The 15,863-nt window shown below is 41.5% G+C and overlaps 2 protein-coding genes across 3 annotated transcripts in view; one reads left to right on the top strand and one right to left on the bottom strand.

Annotated features, from left to right (window-relative positions):
- LOC6638890 overlaps nucleotides 1-15,863 on the bottom strand; it is a 103,577-nt gene that overhangs the window by 10,652 nt on the left and 77,062 nt on the right. The gene's annotated exons all lie outside the window — the stretch shown is intronic.
- LOC6638889 (carboxypeptidase N subunit 2) overlaps nucleotides 1-15,863 on the top strand; it is an 82,011-nt gene that overhangs the window by 21,644 nt on the left and 44,504 nt on the right. Inside the window, exon 7 of one of the 2 annotated variants that reach the window (XR_002724273.2) lies at nucleotides 10,888-10,982. The exons of the other annotated variant lie outside the window; for it this stretch is intronic. The gene's annotated coding sequence lies outside the window, so the exon portion shown is untranslated. The remainder of the gene's footprint in view (nucleotides 1-10,887; nucleotides 10,983-15,863) is intronic. 2 annotated transcript variants of the gene reach the window in all.

The raw sequence follows: 15,863 nt of genomic DNA, 5'->3' as shown, positions 1-15,863 counted from the left end.
TCATATGAAAGATAGCAGACAAACCATTTGGTAAGCATTTTCTATTATTTGGCTCATTTCAATAAGAATACTAAAATAGCGACCCAAAGACCAAGCCAACGGAAGACGAAGAGACGAGACGAAAGAGGAGCCCAAGTAATGCCAGGGTGAAGTTTCGCTATGGATATGAGAAGATGGGAATGATGAGAATGTCATGTATAAATTCGCATTAGAAATGCACGAGTTGATTTGAGTTTCATTTTGGCAGCCAGCAGCAAACAAAACAATGCCCATTGCAACAACAGACACAAGGGAAATTCCCCCCGCTTTCCCCAAGTCAAAATGCAGCTTAAGGTAGCTATAACTGTTCTGTCGTGGCACGTTCTGCCAGCCTGTGCAACATTCATTTCCTTGTCCTCGAATTGAAACTGGCCGCTGCTGCTGCTGCTGTCTTTGTGTCCGCCTCTATCGCTGCTCCTGTTGTTCCTGGACTGCTCTTTTGTCTTGGCAGATGCTTGTTTTTCCTTTTCTTTCCTTATTCTTTTCGTTTTCCTTTTTTGTTACTTTACTCTGCCTTACTTTATATTTTTGCTATTTTTTGAAATGCGGCGTAAACTACTTACAGTCGCATCCGATGTTCCAACTCGCCTATATATTATACTTATATATACTTATGTATAGAAGGTTATATACATTTCTCTTTGAACAAAAACAAACATATTGCAAAAGTGCAAACAGGCAGCATAAGATGCGTTGAAAATCTTTTATCAGTAAAATTATTTGTGCTGGGACAAACAAAAGCAACGCGAAACAAGCAGCCAAAGAGTAAGATATGAAGGAAACTTTAACAACAACGAGGACTAGAAAATACCCATTAATACCTTTAGATAAAGAACTGAAGTATTCGATTTTCAAGAGGAATCCGGCGATCGAATCGCCCTAAAGATTGACGTGTTTAATGTGTGGGAGTGACCACTAATTATAGGAAATCTGTACATATGGATATATGCCCTAAGTAATGTAGCTTCTAGAAGTGGGTATTCAAGAAGGTCTATGGGAAATTATATATGCATGTGTATGGGGAAACACAGACAAAAGCAAAAGCAACGGCAGCAACTGGCCAAAAAACACAGACCCAGAGACCCTAGATAGATATATGGGAAAAGAGGGAAAAGTGGATGGAAAACAGAGAAGGGGCAGAATGAGAAGGACAAAGGAGGGAAAGACTTGCTTGCCAAATGTGTTGGAAAATGTTTCTTGCTCTGCTTCTCATGGTTATAACAACGTTGCAAGAATTGCTGCTGCTATTGCTGCTACTGGGTGAGGCAACAACAGTAACAAAATCCAAAGGAGCTCGATACCTTCGGTGGTGAAGGCTCTTTTAATACCCTTGACCGAATGTTTTACTATCATTTAACCCAGTAACTTCTGAAATGAGGGTGTATCCTATATACATAATAACATATGGCTATACACATTATATATGAATGTGTATATATATTGAATTGCTGCTGATTATTAAGATTTATAAATATACCCGGTTATTTTGCAAGGGTATAAAAACGAATCGCAGCCAAAAAGTACACTTTTCTTTAATGGCAGTCGCTTCGCCTTTTATGTCATAAAAAACGCGCTCCATTCAGTGTGGGTATATATGTGTGTGTGTGTGTGTGTGTGTGTGTGTGTGTGTGTGTGTGTATGTGTGCAGCCATAAAAAGGCGTAGGAGCACTTTTATGGCCCAACATTTTAAGGGCGTGGCTGCCTTCAAGCAATTCTCACCTGACTGCTGCAGACAATGGCCTCGACTGCATTATTTAAAGGAAAATGCAATTAAAGCGCCGCTGCTGCTGCTGCTGCTGCCGGTCCTGCTACTTCTCCGGCTTCAGCTGCTCTTTTCAAAAATCTACTCCTCGAGCATTGGCAAAAAAAAAAAGAGGAAAAGAACAACAACTGCATGAACAACAACTCCTTTCACAGAGTCACCTAAGAAATACTAAAAATACTTAATTTAGCTGAAAATGTCGCTGGCTTTTGTTTTTCACAACGCGTAGCAACTTTACAGTTCCTGTTAGCCAGCAGCAGCAGCAGCAGCTGAAGCTGGAGCTGGAGTAGGAGTACCCGGACCAACAGTAGTACTGTCTGTACGTGCCCCTGAGATCTCTCTGTGTCAGTATGAGAGTGTTTGTCTCCCTTTCGCTCTATATCTGCGTATCTGTATGTGTGTGTGTGTGTGTGTGCTAAGTGCAACCAGCTCCTCATTCTCAGCTACTCCCTGTCTTTTTCTCTCTATCTCTCTCTTTCTCTGGCTCTTTCTCACTGTCTCTCAGTCTCACTCTGTCTGGGTGTATATGCATTAGAAACGCTTATGACAAACGGATATTAAGTTCAGCAGTCACGTAGCTCAGGTAAAATTCTTTTACGATAATTTTTTGCGAGAAAAAAGGAGAACAACCGGCACGGCAGCAAGTCAGTCGAGGAAAAGGAAAACTGCAAAATGCAAACTGAGTTTTCAATAAAAAAAGTAAGCAACACATACACATACGAAACGAACGTTACCTTCTATAAACCTTTGAAAATTTTGCAAGCCTTAACGAAAGAATTTACGTCACGCACAGGAAACATGAATTCGATCACTTAAAAGACTAGGATTTCATTTGAGCATGAAGATAAAACCCGTGTTTAATAATTAGGCATTTCAGAACGAGCTTGGGGTAAAATAAAAAAAAGGAACTAAAAGAAGTGAATGCGGCATTCGATTTGACGGGATTGTGATCATCTTCTAGTTAGATGCAGTTGGACTTAAAAAAGTATAAGCGAAGGATGGGTAAAGATTTCATTGCATTTATTTTCTCACTATAATAAGTAATAATAAAAAAATATTCTCGATGGGATGGCTCAGACTGTTTCGACGGGGTTTAAAACCTCAATTGCAGCCAAATTAAATCAGTGCAAACTACTACTAATCAACGTTTCCAAACTCATCGACTTTTGTTATTCCCTTTTCCCCACGCTTCGTATTCGCATTGGCATTCATGTGAATGAAGTAAAGTTTAAGCATATTTGAAACTTTTGCTCAATTATTTGCAATTTAGATGATTAAATTTTAAGCACAATCTATGCATGCAAGTGTAAAATGTGTTGTTTGGCCAGCAGTAGAATCGAGGGCGGGAGGACCACCCATCCACCATCACCCACCATCACCCACTTACCTATTCCGTAACGAATGTTACGTATACGAAGTGTTGAGTCCGTCGGTTCGGTTTAGTTTTGCACTGGTAGTAGAAGCATTTGCCAACTTTTAAGTTTCGTGTTCATTTGCAATTTGTGCCAGAGCCAACAACAATTAAAGCGTCCTAAACGTCTCTCCACCAGAATACCTCTTTCACTCTTTCACTCCCTTACACTCTGTGCACTATGCAGTTAACAATTAAGTTAATAGTTTTTTTTTTACGTTTAATTGTGAGATCTAGTGGATATTTTACACCTCTCAGCTAGTCTGGGGCTATTAGATTTGCTTTTCGGTTTGGGATTTGGATTTCCGTGTGCTTCTTCTACAATACACAATAAATTCCAGTTTCTAATAAATATTTTTTAATTAATTTTCAAGCTAAAGCTCAACTGTTATGGCCAGAGTTTGCCCAGCAGCCACTTGCCACTTGCCTCTTGCCACTTTTCATTTGCCCTAGTATTTGCCCATTTGTCCAGTGTTTCTCCAACCTGTCTCGCTCTCTCCCTTCCCCCTTTTTTTTTTTTTTTTTTTTTTTTTGTTTTTTGGGACTTTTGTTGGTTTTGGGTTTTGGTTTTTCGGATATGGCATTAAGGTGCCCTGCAGTTGCTATAGCTATAACTAAATGTCAGTTTTGCCTTCTCTCTCTCTCTCTCCGACTGACCACCTAGTCCACTTTATCTGCCTGTCTGTTCGACTGCCTGTGTGTATGTTTGTGGTTTTCGTTGCTTGTTAACTTTATTATGATTATTTCAGTATTTTGAAGGGCTGAGGCAGAGGAGCGAGGAGACGTGTAATACGATTATTGTTGGCTGCTATTTTAGTTACAGTTTTCAGTTTATTAAATTAGATTTTATGCTGCCTTTAAAGTCGCCACAAACATATACACACCCACACCCACACCTATACAGAGGCAAATTGCAGGCAATTAGATGCCCTTAAATACAGCAAATGAACAAAAAACAGTTGCTTCATGTGGTTGTAGTTGTTGTTGTTGTTGTTGTTATTGTTGCTTGTGCTATGTTCTCCTTCTTCTTGAATTGCCTGCAATTATTTAATGGTCGTCTAATAGCCAACATCCGAACATCCGAATGGGGCCATAACAAGAAGCAGACGTTAACTTAACATTACAACAAAAATAACATAAGCAACAGCAACAACAAAAAGTAAAGTGGGTGGTACTTTTCGTACTCAACTTCAAATAAAGTAAAATCGACCACCACAATACCCAGGGACAGAGTACAATGAAAAATCCATTCAAATGCTGTACGAAATGATTTGGCAAAATGAATCAAAGCGTTAATAATTAGAAGTTTTTTAATGGTAATAACTACTTTTTGGTTAACCTGTTGAAGCGTGACAAATGTCATTGAAATACAAAAAAGCTTGCCATTTGAATAACTTTCCGAGTTCGTTGTAAATCCATTTATAGGGTATATGACAAACAAGAGTCAAAAGCCGCATACTTGATATTCCCAAGTACAAATAAAAGCTAACAAATTATTACCACTCATTCCACCCATCCATTTCCACCCTTAGTTGCTTGGGGACACGCCTCTCTGGTACGCCTACTTTCTGAAGAAGTTCAACTTCCTGTCCCAAGCCCACCAAGCCACTGCCTTTTCATACTTCTCACTAAAAGCTACGCTGCTTCGCCCTTCTCTAATTGCCGAGTACCATAAAAATGCGATTGTGGTGCCTTTGACTCTTGTTCTCCGCCTCCAGACAGCTGTTTTGTGTGCTTTATGTGCCCCAGCCTCTCTTATATGGCATCTCATCTCATCCAAAAAGAAGTCGTCCTGGCTTCTTGTTGTTGTCCTTGCTGTTGCTTGTCTGTTTATATTTTTTAATTTCTGCCTGCAACAATAACGCGTCGAAAAACCATAAATTTGCGTCAATTAATAAGAAGTTGTGTGGAGCGTGGCAATACGAAACAAAATGGCGAACGAACAGATTATTGCACGTGTGTGCGTAAGGCGAGTGTGTGTGTGAGGCCAGGCGAAACTGAAACTGAATTGCCGTGTTGCGTACTTCTCCTTAATTGCGTACTAAAGAGCACCAGAGCCAGAACCAGGGCCAGAGTTGGAGATGGAGATGGAGTCAATGGTAGAGGCTGTAGCAGGACAGCAACAACCTGGACGTAGACTGAGAAGACCGGAGCTAAATTACGATGCATTTAATTGCTCGGATTTGGAGCACAGATTTATGTTCGCGCCACTAAGTGGCCTGCTTAAGGCTTAAATGCTGCGACGACGTGAGCACCAAGGACAACGACAACGACCAAGGCAACGACAAGGACAGCGACAATACGCCAACACGCCGACGACGACGACGCACAGTAAAAGTGAAAAGCAACCATGCGACCGCCAGGATATGAGCCATGTGGTGTGGCGCCCGCATGTGACTAGAGAGGGAGAGAGTGGAGTGGAGAGACTTCTGGAACAGCGGCTTTGGCTTTGCCTTTGATGTACGTGCTTATGGCCACAGGGGATCGGACATTTGTCGGATATGCCCCATATTAACCCATGAGACTAGCACACCTGAGGTAAAAACGCATTCCCATTTCATCTAGTGAATGGATTTCCACAGAAAACCGGCTGATCGACGTTATGTTATGAAGTTTTGACAATTTTTTTCCGATAAGAATGAATCACTTTAATTGAAAGATCAGTATTAGGCAAAATTGTCGAGTTGATTTTGCAGCTTTGGTCAAACACTGAATGGGTTAAATGAAATGGCGTTGAATGTAACATTGGGCCGTGCTCGCATAATATGAGGTGGTCGGTTTGCTATCTCTGGGAGTCAGTGCTATAGTTAATGTGTGGCGCGGTGGCTCTTTACGTTCGCTGGTTCGCCTCTCTTTTGCATAGGTTTTTTTCTTCTTTTTTTTTTTTTTTTTAATTGGAAGTCGGCAAGGAAGTGTCGTCGCATGACCAGGAACATAATTTTAATTTAATAATTTCCCGTGCGCACTGGAGTCGCGTGCTGGGGGACTTAAACTCGGCTCTCGGACTCGACTCCAGCAATTGGTGGCGGTGGCTTGTGGTAAGATGGTCCGGGGGGGGGGGGGAGTGGACAGACCATTAAACACATGCGAGTCGGAAAATCAGTTTAGGAATGTAAATTGATTTTGTGGTAATATGCACAATTTGTGGCGAGAACGAATGAACGATGGGGAAAAGAAAGAAGCAGAACGGACCGTAGCGATGGAGTGACTGTAGCTATGCGGGCAAATGGTGCGTATGCGCAATGTTGACCCCAACAACCAACAAAAAAGTTTCTGCCCTGGTTGTAAGATAAGTGCGGTCCGTTTATGGGGGACATTGGGCAGCAAGTTTACAACAATTTAAGAAAAAGCGAAACATAAAGAATTAAACTATACGAAATATTTGTCCAAGGCTAGTCGTGGGCTTTCAGCTTGAGTTTTTGGGTTCGCCCATAAAAAACTTGCTAAAAAAAAAACAAGGCAACAACAAGAATAAACAGAATTTCGCCCCGGCCGCAAGTAAATAAAAATGTTCAAGCAGAAAAGCTTCTCAAAAGAGAAAAAGGACACAATGCGGAGGTAGAGTGGTAGTAGAGGGGATGTAGATGGGGCCAGGAGTTTTGGAATGTAGGTGCGGTATTTCGGCAGGACAAGTTTTTTTTTTTCTGTTTTGTTGCTTTTGCTTCTTAAATTCTTTAAGTAATGCAAATTAAATTTAAATAGCAAAATAGACATAGGGGAGGGAAGAGGTAAAGGGAGGGACTGAGGCAAAGGCGGCAAGAGGAGGAGGACACACGACACTAGCAATAGCAAATTAAATGGCAGGACATTTTCACTGGGCCCACAAGCGCATACAGCCCGAGAAACAAATTTCAAAGACAAATAAGCGCCGACGACGATGAAACAGCAGCAGCAGCAGCAATTAATTTGCTCTCCCAGCGTGTGAGGGAAATGCTGCGACAACGACAAAAGGACACTAGAAGGCATAAAGACGGACGGGGGGAGGGGGGGGGGCTGGTCGCAGGTCCAGGAACGAAGAGCGGGGGCAAGTGGCAAGGCCGAGGCCAAAGACGAGGCCTGCGTGTAGAATTGTGTAAGGACTTTTAGTGAGACAATTGCTGGGGTATAGCCAAAGTTTCCCCGCAGCAACTTTTTGGTGTTGCTGTTGTGTTACTCGCAGTTAGCAAACCGCATGGCTAACTGTGAAACGGCAGTAGCAACATCAAGCGACAGCCACAACAGCTACAAGCAACTTAAGCTCAACAACTTCAAGTTGTTTCGTAAGCAAACAAACGCACCCCAAAAAAGAAAAAATCGGGAACGGAAACGGGAATGAGAAGAGCAATTTGCCTCACACATTTCTCCACCCTCCTCTCAATGGCCACATTCTGTCTCTCGACTCTCGACTCTCTGTGCATGCGGTTTAAATTCAAATTTGTTAGCAACAAACAGACAATTAATTTCGCATATTCCATGGACGCGCCAGAGGCACTTTTTGTTTCGTGTCCTTCATGTCCTACTACTCTACTCCGTGTTGTCTATGCCCGCCAGCATCTAGGCAGCAGTCGCGACAGTCGTCGCCTCCACGACTTCTCTCTTCCCTCACCATCCCATCCCTTTGCTGCATATGTGCCTGCCTATCCATTTTTGCGTGTAGGTTTTTTTTTCATTTGAATTTTAAATGTTATTACACATTTTTTCTCACATTTGGTTTTTGTTTTCCTTGGTTCTCGAATTGATCAGCATCTTCTTTCAGCGTGTTGTTGAACGTCGTTTAGTCCTTGCTAATTTATTCATGACACATAATTGTTTGTTTAAAAGGCGCAAATTGAACAAAATGGCGGAAGTAGATGGCATTAGATAAAGGCAACGCGCATTAGGGCTAACGTTCTTCCCCATTTAAAAGTTGTGCAAAGAGACATACATATATTGCGTTCAAGTTTTATATGAAATTGAACATTTTTCTGAGCCACTTGGAGGGGGGGGATGGATTGATATTATATATCTGTTTTAGCTTGTGGAAAGTTCAGCCAGTTTGGATAGTTAATGCATTAGCTAATTTGGAATTATATCGAAACTTAAAGCCAAAGATGCTGCTCCTTTGCGTCGCGCACCCACTCTCAATTGAGTCTGAGGCAGTGGGTCTCATGTGTCCGCATTAAATTCCAATGCAAACAAACCTAAAGGACATGTCAAGCGCAGTTCGCGTAGTTGGGAGGCAAACACAGTAAACAGGAATAGCAACAGGATAAAGGACAAGGACAAGGGCAGGAGCCAACCAAAACAACCAAAACAATTGCTTCCACCTTATATCTGTGTGTGAGCGTGTGTGTGTCTGTATATGTGAGAGTTGCGTAGGTGACGGAGCCCATAGACAAAGATTAAATGACGCTCATCATTCATATGCAAGACGCAAGGCATGAGTGAGAGTTGGAAGCGAAAGCTGGATCAGGGCCTGGAGGTGGTGGAGATTCTTCCTTCTCTTGTTCTTCTTGGCTCGGTAATATAGTGCCATAATCCTGGGCGCAATTTTTGTGTGCACAAAAACGTTGCCCGAGCAATATGTCGTAATATCCTGTCTGCCTTTGCCTTGGACTGTTTTTATTTGCCTCGCACACATACATTTCTATGGACTGACATTTGTAAGGGGTCAGGCGGGGAAGTAGATGGTAGATGGTAGAAGGGGGTGTGGGCGAAGGCGACCAAAACAGTTGAAAGTACTAAGCGTGGCTATGATTTAGCACTTTATTATTTGCTTTTGCCTTTGCCAAACAACCTGACCGAGACGTGTCGAGCCTTCTCGTTGTGTTTTTGCCGCTTCGTTTTTGGGGAAACGAATGGGCAAGGGCAAGTTGGTGGAATGGTTGGTGGGAGGTGACGTATGCGGTAAGGCAAGGTAAGGTAAGGTAAGGTTAGGTAGAAAGCAAAGCGACACTTTGTAGCCACTTCATCAATTATTCTTAAGCATAAAATATTTGTCACTTTTAGTAAATTTATTGTGACAGGCAACTGTGCACACCTATCACACACCAACGCAAACACACACAAGACAGCAGGGACACAGAAGTTCTGCATATGAATCACGTGCGTAATGGCAAAAACGAGAGTCCTTTTTAGGTTAGGACTTCTTCATCGTTATTGCTCCATTTGGCTTTCTCCTTTTGTTTCAGCTTTGTTCAAGTGGACCGAATTTTCATTTGTAGAGGAAAAGTTGATTTGTTTTTTACAACATTTTTTTAAGCGGGGGCACTAACAAGAGCACCTTCCTTTACTATGACAAATCTCAGAGCTCTTTTAAAGTGAGCGATAAATGACCAGAAATTTTCGGTTATTCCCTCGTGTTTGCTTTCGTTTGATTTAATTTATTTAAGCATATAGGGAAATTACTAGATGTTAAGTTTCTCTGTTGGTTGGTTTAAAAAGCCTTTTCACATCCTTCACTGGCGGGTTGAGTTCCGTTTATATTTTTGTGTTCTTGTTTCCATTTTGTTCTTCACTTCCGCCCCCATGCATACAGATTTGTTGTTGGTTGACTTTATTTATGTCCCCGGCTTAGTATACATACATATATATATGCGTATTCAACTCACGAGTCGCTCAACTCGCATCAACTCGAAGTGCATTGAATTAAAACCCATAGTGAATGGCAGGCGGATGCGGTAAGGAGTAGAGTGTGGCATGTGGAGTGGGGTTGGGCAACAGCAGGTGGTGTCAAGTGTCGCGCGGAAGCTTTCAGGCACTTCATCAACTTTTGACCTCAGATCAGATAAGCGACAAAGGCGGCACGCGATTTCTGACGACGGCGATTTTTGACTGAGGTTTCTTTTCCGTTACACCGACGGGTGACTTTTCACTCATATGAACAAAAACAAAAAATAAACGGGAAATCGAAAAAAAAAAAACAACAAAAAATAAAGGAAAGAAACCCATTTAATCCCCATGCTAAATGGGCGCAAAGTAAACTGTTGACATTTCAGCCTCAGTTACATGACACTAGAGACACTAGGGGCTAGAGTGAAATAGAGAGAGAGAGAGAGAGAGAGACAGATCCTTGATATGGAGATGGGCAGGGCCAACTAAAATTCCTGTTGTTGTCGTGCACGTGCTGCTGCTGTTGCCAGTGGGTGTTGCTGTTGGTAGTCGCTGAAGTGTGCTTGCCTCTAAACAGCAATGCAGTCGCTCTCATCGTGTGTTTGTTAAACACCTACACAAATGACATACGCTACCTGCACCCACCACGTCACACAGTGCACCCACCACGTCACACCACCGTGCTGCAGCAGCAACTTGACAAATATTTTTAAGCCCTGTGGAAAGCCAGAGCCAAAGCAACTAAATGAAATGCCAGTGCATGACTATTAAAATGGGGAATGGAGATGGAGTATGGGAAATGGAAAAACAGGAATAGGAGGACCTGCAGAAACGGCAACAGCAACAGCAACAGCAACAGCAACGGTACCGGCAGCATCATCGACATTGGGTTGCGTAACATGACCGCAATCACGTGCCAACATGCAGGTGAAATGCAAATAATTTTTATTTTTACCCAGTAACGTTGGCATTTTTCTAGTTCTTGGTACCACCTCCCCCGCTCTCGCCATCAATCCCTTCTCTGACCCTCTTACTGTATGATGCAATTGCCTGTCTGTTGTTTGTGTACTAAACACACTTCTACACTTATACTCCCACATACAGAAACTGGCAAAATAGCTAACAACACAGGCAAACATATGAGATGGGAGACACGAGAACAAATCCAACATGGAGCGAAATAAAATATTCCGAGAGATGTGAGTATAAGCAAAATTTTAAGAGAAAATTAAATATTCTTGACTTTATTTAGGTATAGCATATTATAAGAGTCTACCAAAATGTTAAATGTTAATGCAGGCTAACACATCTATTTACATATTTTGATCCAGCTGATATGTAATGGAGTTGTGATCGATTTTATCTGACTGTTAATTGCATTTTGACGACTTTGCTATACCATTTCATCACATGAGTGTATGTGACATTGCTTAGAACAGAAACAATTTAAATAAAATGAGTTCAACTTAAAAAGCGTAAGCTAAAAATATAAGAAATATAGACCAAAGCTTAACTAATTGGAACGTCCCTCTAAGTGCTTATCTTGAACCTTTTTCAAATTACTTCATTTCTATCGTCAATCAGTCACATTTATGGCATCTAATATTTTGATCAAGTGGCCAATCAAAATTACCTAAAATTGAAACAACTTAACTCCATAAAAAGATCTGGATGCACTCTCCCAATTTAGAGTCAGTTGCGTATTTTTATTTTATGGAAACGAAAAGTAAGGCATTTTCATTTTCGTTAGTTTTTCTTTGCCGCCGTTGCTGCTGCTGCTGCTGGTTCTTTTTTTACGCTTTACCGTTTTTCCTTTTTCTCGCGCCTGACACGCCCACTTGTTTTCATAACTTTTGCGCTTGTTCGCACGTGAAAAAACCTAACACGGGGTCGAGCTTTTTAGATGTGTGTGTGTGTGTGTACCAACCTCAATCTCACTCTCTCTTGTGTTAGTGTGTGTGTGTGTGTGTTGCAAGTGAAGTGGCAGGCATCCGCATCCGCATCCGCATCGCACACCAGGCTTGCTGGCTCATGGGTTTTTATGCCGGGAACTAGTTGCATTTTTATAAACGCTACGCGAACTCTTTTTGGTTTTTTCTTTTTTTTTCCTTTTTTTTTTGAGACCTCCCACAAACTGCGTGACTGCTGCAGTAATATTTACTGACGCTACTGCCCCTCACCGCCTCCCCCCCCTCCAAAGCGTCAGTCCCCGCCATCATCTCTTTCCCATGTGCCGGAGTGTGCTGTCAAGTGCACTTGTCGGCGTCATGGCTATTTTGCCCAGTAAAAGAACGAAAAAAAGAAACACACACACACACACACACCGGAAACCCAAAAACGAAATCATGTCAAAACTGATTTTTTGTTTGCAGCAGGTCACCAGAAGGGCGCTTTTGTGTTGGGCGTGGCATGTCTGTTGGCTGAGCCGATTTACTAAATATTTACCTGACGGCAGCGGTGTACGATTTTTCGAGAGCGAGGAGATTTTTATTTTATTTATCAGCAAAGAGAAAAGAGGAGCAGGAGCAGGAGCAGCGCCAACGGAATTTCAATATTAGTGGAAAAATATATGCAACAGTTTTTTAATATGTTAAAATTGGTCGGAGGTGGGGAGCGGGAGCAGATGGGGGACCAATGAATGGGTGGCTCACGTAACATTTCAAAGTGTAGTTAATTGATTTTCTGCAGCACACAATGCCAAACGCAGGCAACAAATTTAAACCTTCATTTGATGCATGCAGCAGCAGCAGTAGCAGCAACAACAGTAGGGCCAAGCGCCGCTTTGTATGCAATACAAAAATTGTTCACCTGCTGCTACATAAATGCCATAAATTGTTGTTGCTGTTGTTGTTGTTATTGTTGTTAGTATTCATTTTGTAAGACGGCGTCGACGAGTGCGAAAAATGTCACCGATGGTGTGGGGAGAGGAAGGGGAGCTGGAGAAGGAGTGCGACAAATAAACAGAGAAAAGAATTTTGAATAAATATTTGTTGAACAGGTTGGAGAGGGTTTTTGGTTCAGGATTTTCGGATACTGGGATTGGGGCCTGTCGACGACATGTTGCTAACGTGTTTGGCCCGGAAAATTTTTGCAACAAGCAACAAAAGTGTCAACGTTTAGGCTAGGCAAAATACAAATATGTAAATGTAGAATCGCCTACAAACGAAGGGTAACCAAAAAGTTGTGAAGAATTTAGTTCATGGTACTTTTATTTTTGTAATAAACTATTCGATTTATGTTGCTGCTGTAGGTGAGACATCTCATTATACATTACAAAGGCCGTTCGACATGATGCCTTCCAAAAGTTTCCGAAAAGCCCTCGTAGTATATCTATGTGATTCGTCTCGTCTGATTGAGTGAGTGACGCATTCTGACTACACGGTCTGACTCACTGACTGCCAGACAGACGATCTGACGGACTGATTGTTCGATTGTCAACGAGCCAGCTGCACTGACTGACTGACTAACTGACAAGCAGCAAACAAAACTGCAAATGGCACAAAAATGTTCGTTTTGGCAAATTGTTAAAACGAATTGTTATGCCTCCTCTGGCTCTGGGTCCATCTCCGTTTTTACCTCCCCCCATCTTCCTCTGTCTCTTCATCCTGCCTGCATCCCCCATAAGTTAGTTGTTATTTACAGGGGATTGATTGACAGTTTCAGTAGATGTCATAGATTGAATGACAATTTTCTAGAGAACTCATCATTGTGCTTGTTGATATATGGTAATTTTCCACACTTCCCACAGTTCTCCGGTTCTGTTGCCAGAACGACTCACATCAAGGAATCAAGGTTACAAATTGTTTTTGTTCACCAACAATTAAGGCGATATTGAAATCGAAAAACCAATGAAAATTCTTAATTAAATGACTAGATTTCTTCCATCATCGCATGGAGAATGCGATGTACATGAAACTATGCAAAGAAAATATCCATAGATGACGGATTTGAGTTAATTGGAAAGCAAACAAGGGCTTACAAATGGGATATAAAATGGATAATTACGTAACCGATAAGAAAAAACTGATGAACGATTCCCATTTGGCTAGATTTTGAGAGCTTTAACATAGGTTTAATGGCAAAGAGTAAAACTCATTGGTAATATTTATTCATTTTTTATTTTTTTGTTGCATAGATTTTAAAGCAGTTTTGAATAGAGATTATTATTGGCCTCTTTTGTGGGCTAACTATCAATCAAGTTAAAAAATTTGAATTGCCCTTTTGCTGACAAAGAGTGGACGTTTTTTATAATTTCAACTTTTGATTGGCAAATTAAACTGCAAACTATTTTCACCTAACAACTTTTGCACTGAACATTGAACAAAGTTCAGTTGGCTGTCATTTTTTTTTTTTTTGAAATACTTTCTGCCCAGACAGCAAAGACGAGAAAAAGAAGTTGTTCCGAGCAGCAACAACAAGTTTCCCACAACAATACTAAAAAGGGGTTGGGGCCGACCTAAGCCTGGGTCACTTCCTGTGACCCCCAGTAAAGAAGAAGAAAAACTAGAAAACCCCAACACGTACATGAGAGCCAGGGACAGAGCCAGAACCAATCAAAGGCCACAATAGTAGCTACAACAACAACAACAACAAAAACAATACACAGACACAGAAAAACCGCAAGCGAAAATATGTATGCCGAAGGGGGGAGAGAAGGCAAAAGAAATGCGAATAATATGCAAGCATTTTATACACTTCGACGACTGCCATCAACAGCAGCAAGCAATGTGTTTTATAATTTCAACATGGCCACTGCCTCCCGGTCCTCTGCTGCTACTCCCGCTCCCGCTCCCGCCCCCGCTCCTGTCCCCTGACCGCTGTTGTGCCCCTGTTTGTCCCAGTGTTGTGGCATCAAGATGAACATGTTCGGAGCCACTCACGTGCCGCATGCTTTGATTTGTTTCGTTACGTTTCATTACAACAATCATGTTGCTGCTGTGTCTGCTGCTGCCTAACCCTATCTAGCCCTTCCCTACGTCTTACTCTTGCTCTTCCTTTTTCACCACTCTTCTCTCTTCATCTTCAGGCTATCATAGAAACACAAACACACTCACACACACATACATACATACATACATACATACGTATAGGGATATAGTATATATCGAGAGATTGTTACAGACTTCGTTGCGGTTTTTGATTTGCCGTTGCCGTTGATGTTGCTGCTGGTACTGCTGCTGGTCGCTTCCTTTGTCGTAAAATTCTCAAGAGATGAAGCAAATTTCATTTTGTTTAAAACAGAAAAAAACAACAAAAAAAAGAAGAAATCAACCAACACAGACAACTTTTTGCTTGGGAAAAATTTCATGGTAATCAGAAAATTGCAACTTTTGGACATTGTTGCTGCTGTTGCTGTTGCCTTTTGCATGCATCATGCACTTTTATTATTATGGCAAATATTTTGTTACCTCTTTTTTGTGTTGTTGCTTTTTTGTTGTTGTTTCTTCTTTTTGCACTATGGCCAGATGCCAGACCTGGACATGCATTGATAGATTTTCCATTCTTTCGTTTCATGGCTCTGCCATTGCCATTGCTCCTTCTGCTTCTGCTTCTATCAGGACACACTGTGCACTGTGAGAAATTGATAGTGACACTCAATATTTTAGCGCCATAGAAAGTCCAAAGTCTCAGTGCATTTGTCTTGTCTTGTCCGCTGGCATCTTCATCTTTCTAGCAGAAACTTTGTGGCTTTGTACACACACATACACACAAACACACATACTAAAACACACACAAATAGACGGGTGTATAGAGAAATTTAATTTATTTTGCAACTAAATCGATTGCAGACACCACAGCAACGGCACGACAGCAACAGCAACAGCAACAATAACAGCTGCAACATTCTCAACTGCATCGACAACAGTTGCTTTAAATGGCCAGGCCAGGATGTTGAAAACAGGCAAAGTTTGTTTCATTAGGTTTTCGCTTCTTCTTCTTGTTGCTGTTGTTGTTATTGGCTTGGCTAATTTGGAATTTAAGTTTACCGTTATTTCTTAAATTGAATTCGCTTTCATGATGCTGGAAAAATCAATCGGAGCATCACTGCCTAATTAAAGGAATTTCGTTTTTCTCCAAAT

The sequence above is a fragment of the Drosophila willistoni genome (genome assembly GCF_018902025.1).
Source record: "Drosophila willistoni isolate 14030-0811.24 chromosome XR unlocalized genomic scaffold, UCI_dwil_1.1 Seg144, whole genome shotgun sequence".
Classification (NCBI taxonomy): Eukaryota; Metazoa; Arthropoda; class Insecta; order Diptera; family Drosophilidae; genus Drosophila; species Drosophila willistoni.
This window is presented reverse-complemented; position numbering and strand designations above follow the sequence as displayed.